The following is a 6,043-nucleotide window of genomic DNA, read 5'->3' on the forward strand; positions in this document are numbered from 1 at the left end:
CGTATATTTAAACTATTATGCCAGCCCTCAAGCTCTAAATCTCTGTATGGTAGGGAGAACCCCTGTCCTCACCTTCAAATAACTTTTCGATATTAAGGAAAGCCGTAAAGGTTGTACTATACAAATAAGAAGAAAAGAATGCTGCCTGGTTACTTTTGACAAAGACTGTACATATTGAGCTAATGTATGCTACTAGTGCAGTGTTGCTTGTGCCTGATGTATGTGTGTCTGTTGGCTTTGATTTCTATAAAAGCTTGTTAATTTCAATTCCGCAGAAAATTGTTGATTGAGACAAGGCACAGCATCCCTGCAGTCCTCATAAATTAGTTTTCCTTTAGAAAATGTTTGTCCAAGATCCTAGAGCATATTATTCACAAACATTTAGCTACCTTTCTGAATAAACGCAACATATTTTGTGAATATTTTCTGGGAGAAATAAGTGTCTAGCCTAATGGGTCCAATTGGCTAGTCCAGTTGGGTCCATTTGGTCGGGTGGCTGAACACACAACTGGGACCAATCGGTTCTAACTAGGAAATCCTATTAGAACCAATGGGAATGTCCAATTAGTTCCATTTAGAATGTCCAATTGGTTCCAATGGTTTTTTTTCACTGCCGTGCGGCATCTTATTATATCGCTCTGCTGCTACACATTCATTTACGACCGCTTCGTAAACTCTTTCCGACTTTTTCTCCGTTCTCCCAGTCACAAAGGATCGAGATGCCCTCGACACAGCGTGGCACGCTAAGCCAAAGACCAGCTACCAAGTGACAAGGGAGGTGATCGTTTAGTGCCCACCTTTCGCCGGTCCCAAGGCGGATAATGGGTCGGAGCCAAGGTTTCACAAGTAAACAAACTTTATACAGTAAAGATATAATACAGTGCATTTCGCAATCACTAGTACGGGCACACACAAAGTGATTTACAATACAATGCAACTCGTGCAAAATAACACTCGAGAGATGCTACAAAGAGACAAAAGGCTTGCACCTAAAGTGCACTAACACAGGAGAGTCAAACTAAAAAAGCACAATTTGTTCATCGCGTACTGCGACAGTGCGACGGCCAGAGGGCCACAGCGAAGCCGTCCCACAGTCTAGTGGGACGGCTTCGCTGTGGCCCTCTGGCCGTCGCACTGTCTAGCGCACGCTGCCTCGCTGGTCCGGGGCTCGGCGAGTGCTGTTAACCCGAGAGTCGAGCGGGCGCGCTTCTCTGAAGGTTGAACGGCGGCTCTGGCTGACTGACAGCGGTCGCGGTCAATTCCGTTCAAATATAGGCGCGCTCCGCGTCCGTTCGTTCTTCGTACCAAGGCCGGCAAGCACATACACGAAGTAATAACTGTACAATTTCCGTCTCACACTCGCGCCGGGTGTGCGTCCCCATTGACCAGGCGCGAACACCAGCTTCCAGAACCTTCAGTTCCTTCTTACGATGCGCCGTTACCGGCCCGCTAGCGAAGGGGGGAAGGCATGAAGGCAACGCCCTTGCCGTCGGAAATGAGCAGAATTTACTCAAATTTTCACGATCCTTTGACGGCGGACGCGGACGTTTCCTTTGGCGCCGCGCCCGCTAGCGAAGTGGAGGGGGCAGCAACACACACAAGGTTAGGCGCTCTCCGGGGGTTTCTTTCTCCATTGGTCTAACAGCGCGTGCTCGATAGATTGCTTCCGCGCTGCGGCAGTTTTCGGAATATGCGCCGAATTTGGTGACATCCAGAAAGTGGATTCTGTTGTTAGACGGTGGTAGCTCCAATGCTGAAACAAGCGACTTAAAGCTTTGTTTGAGCATGGTATGTTAAAAGCGCTGGTTTCAACTGAATCCAGGTCACTGTCAATAATAGGTCACCGAAATTATCGAAGCCCTTCACTACGGAGTAACATAGCCTCAGTCGCTTTGGAACGAAGAACTCCATAAACCGCAACTCAAACGGAACATGGTCATAACACACCTATTGTACCTCAGCGCAAGCTATTCGCATTTACATTCATCTCTACAAAGTACATGGCACTGCGTTCCACGCCTCTTAGTAGTCAAATGAAATGCTTTATAGAGTGGAACGCGATTTTTAGCGGGTCCCATTTGTTTCAAAATTTGCATACGCATAATTACTCATGCCCGCTTCAGTGCAAAAAAACACTTCACATAGTCAAAGACCACAATGCCTATACTAGGTCCACTTTTTTTGCATTTGGAACCAACGAGCCTTCTTAGCTTGCTACTTAGACCGTACGGGCCAGGGAACTTCTGAACCTGTTCTGTTGAGAAGAAATGGCCGATTTGACCTCATCTAAAGTAAAAGATCCCTCAGTGACTGCACGCTGCTCATCTTCAAGACGAGGAAATGCTTCTTTTAAGTGACTGAAATTCTCAAATTGGACCCATTGATCGGGTTACTATTACCAGACAAAAAGCCGCATATAAAAGTTCAAGAAAGCCCCAGGAATACCCCCCCCCCCCCCCCCAAGTCGGACGTTCTGAACAGTCTAAGTAGCGAGTTCTATAAACCTTTTATGCCTAGCTTATAGCACCTGTCTTTTGAGAAGTTTTGAGTGCAGCTTATGACCTGATCGTTTCGCCTCCTACGTCTACCCTGGTCACACCATACTAATCCCGAAAAAGTATAGATGCATATCGGTTGAACACTGTTGAAGGGTACCGTCCGATATCCTTATGCAACATGGATTATAAGATATTTGCGAAGGTTCTTTCTTCTTGTATGCATCTTGTGGCATTAGATTTATTACGGCCGCACCAAGTGTGCGGAATTAAAGGCCGTAGTATTCAAAACAGTATCCATATTGCACGTTCCGTTCCATGTTAGACACAGTGCCAATGAGGTCAGTCAAGTGGCTGTTATTCAGATTGATCTGGTAAAAGCTTTTGAAAAGGTCAGTCATGATTTCTTATTTGCTGTATTAGAGAGTGCAAATATTGGTGATGTCTTACTTAAAGGCTTACAACTATGTTATAAAGCAGCCACTACAAGACTGATTGTTAATCAAAAGTTTACCAAGCCTATTTCACTTAAAAAATCTGATCGTCAGGGCTGCCCGCTATCACCCTTGTTATTTGCTTTATATCTTGAGCCCCTATGTCGCAGTACCAACAAGAACACAGCAATTTGTGGATTCTCACAATCACTGTGTGAAATTAAGATTTTAGCTTATGCTGATGACGTTGCTGTTTCTCCTCGGATAAAAAAAGAATGTGCTCGAGATTTTGCGTGTAAGTAAGCAGTTTTACCATTGTTCTGGTGAGTCTCTTAAACTTGATAAATCAGAGGTATTCTGGGTAGGACACTGGGGTACAAAACCAAGCTTTTTTTGCGGCATCAAGTGGGACTTCAAAGATTTGCAATGCTTGGGGGTTCCGTTGCATCGGTACCGTAATAGTGGGCCTCGTTGGGATTCTCAGATCTCGTTAGCTGGGCGACAAACCACGGCTGGGATGGGCACGGTGCTGTCTCTATTTGCACGAGCCCAAGTTTGCGATATCTTCTTGGTTTCAAAGCTTATATATGTCATGCAGGTGTTGCATTATGCAAGAAAAAAAGTATAGGCAATTCATACAACTTTTCAGACCTTTGTGTGGCGCTCTCAATGGGAGATTATGTGTAGAGCCAATTTGTTTCTCCCTCGGGAGGCCACTGGAGTTGGTCTGCAGTACTTGTTTGTTCATCAGACTGTTTAAAAGTTTTTCTTTTAGGACTGTTAACCGTCCCTTCCTACTAGTTGTGTTTAACAGACGATTAAGTGCTCATTAAGTGCTTTAAGGTGGCAGCCTGGGCTTGTTGGTAACACATGTCAACAAAAATAGCGCAGGAACAGAACAATAGGAATACAATAGAACAATAGCGCTGTGTGTGTCCTTGCTTGTCCTTGTTCTGTTCCTGCACAGTTTTTGTTCTCATTAAGTGCTGTTGAGTGCGGTTTGTGCCCACTGGTCACAGGAATGAGGGGCCTTCGTGGGGTTTTGTTAAGAAGTCGCCGACACATTCCATTTCCCCACTATACACTTGTCCTCAAAATTTTTATACAGTCTATTCAGAAAACAGATGACAAAAATTCTGATTGAGGGGTTGTTTCCTGTACCGGTGTATTGGCAGCCTTACCTCTCCTTTCTAGACAACAGCGTCTTAAAGCGGGTGCAATGAATGTGCGTTCAAGTGACCGCAAAGACTTTTTTGAACTTCAGATGTCAGCTTTGCCTGTCAAAACTTGGCTTCGTGAAAAAGGAACTTTTGTGCCATGGCCTGTGAGCTGCCGCTTGTGTCAGCAGCCATAAACTATTGGTCATTTCTCTGTGTTTTGATGTGATGCCGCGTTTTTTTTGGGACATTCTTCAACAGACTGTCAAAAAGGACACTGAGCTTATGGCCTATATTAATAGATTTTCGCCTAAATGGAAGGTTCAAAGGTTCCACCGAATCTTTTATTGCTCATATGCCTGTGGAAGAGACGCATGACAGATCGTCACGCAGAGCCGCCACGTTCATCGAGGTCTCTGTTCAGAGAGCAGTGTGCTATGGTGCGGTGGGTATATGCTGCGCAGGATCAGCCTCCTGCCTGGCTCCCTTTCCTCAATGCATGTGTGTGTCTCCCGGAATTTCGATGCGCTGACAAAGGGAGAGTGGACACTGGTGTGATTGTGTATGACGAGTTCCGTGATGAGACTTCCTTAAGTCGGACTTAAGCCTTTCAGTGTGCATGCACTTCTATGCAATAAGAAAAAAAAATGAGCCTTCGCAGCGTGTTCTGCACGTGCTCACCTCTCAATCTAAGTGACATTGCTTCGATTCCCCATATCTCCAGAAGAGATTATTTATGGCTATTTTCGTATTACAATGCCAGTACCGTCTTTTCTGCAACACGAGCTCCTTAACGCTACCACGTTAAAATCAGAAAGTCTTCGACATATCTAAACCTTCCAGCTACTTACAAATCAGGGATTGTCCATTTTTCTTTTTGCGGACTTGTCAAGCTTGAGCAAAAGAGCGGTTACTTTGCATCGGGGCTATACAGGAGCCAATACATATTCCCTCATTTTGACGGTAGGGCTGATTCCACGAGAGATAGGTGGTGGACCCGAAGCAAAATGATAAAAGCTCTAAAAAATTGAGAGACAATTACGGTTGTCGGTAATGCGAACTTTGAGCACAGCTCTTCACGTATTTTAGTTTCGCCACCTTTTGGGATCCTCCCGTAGTAGTAACCTTCATCCTGTCGACTCTTCTGCTTTCGTCTCGGCAGGTGGCATTTTTCCCTGCTGCTATCTCTCAATTGTCAAGTGGGGTATCAGCCGACAACGCTGGCACGTAGTGGCAGGTGGCATGTTATGCTGATAGCCAGCCTCCGGTATGTTCCCGAGACAATTACGGCAATGACTGCGACGCAGGAACGCACGCCTAAGAACAGAACTGTAAAACCTACTGGCTGTAATTCCTTCCAAGTTTTGAAAATCCACTCATTCCAAACAGTTCTTTGCATTCTTCGACACAGTTTAGCAACATATCATGAGGCAGAGAATAATACAGGCCTTTGATGTCGACCAAGAACGCACGTAGGTAAACAATGTTGCCAGACTGCACAAAATCTAAAAATTGACGAATTTTTAATAAAAAACGGGTCGTCTAAATTAGAAGATTGAGCTTACTTGGCAAATATAGTGACAACTGCATTTTCCACGTGGCTTGTTCCAAAATAATAGTTCCAAAAAGCTTCTCAAGTACGTGGGCTTTCGGGCTGAAAATACAACCAGGAAGCTTTTTTTTTGGTCAGAAAAGCTCCTCGAGAGCCCACACTCCGAACAGAGAGGAGTAAACAAAGGGAGTAAGCAGTCCTCTCGCGTACTCCCATTTCATAAATGGTAGTGCGCTAGAGGACAGCTAACTTCCGTTTTTACTCCCATATAGGTGTATTCTTGTTTAGTGTGGACCAAGGTTAAGCTCGCCGCATTATTTTTTTCGCTTCACTCTTAACTTAAGCGATAAGGAGCGAGTGAAATAAGAGAAAATTGAAAATTGGTTTTTGAGGGAAATGGCGCAC

Source organism: Amblyomma mixtum, chromosome 6 (assembly GCF_055824585.1).
Source record: "Amblyomma mixtum isolate Tamu chromosome 6, ASM5582458v1, whole genome shotgun sequence".
NCBI lineage: Eukaryota > Metazoa > Arthropoda > Arachnida > Ixodida > Ixodidae > Amblyomma > Amblyomma mixtum.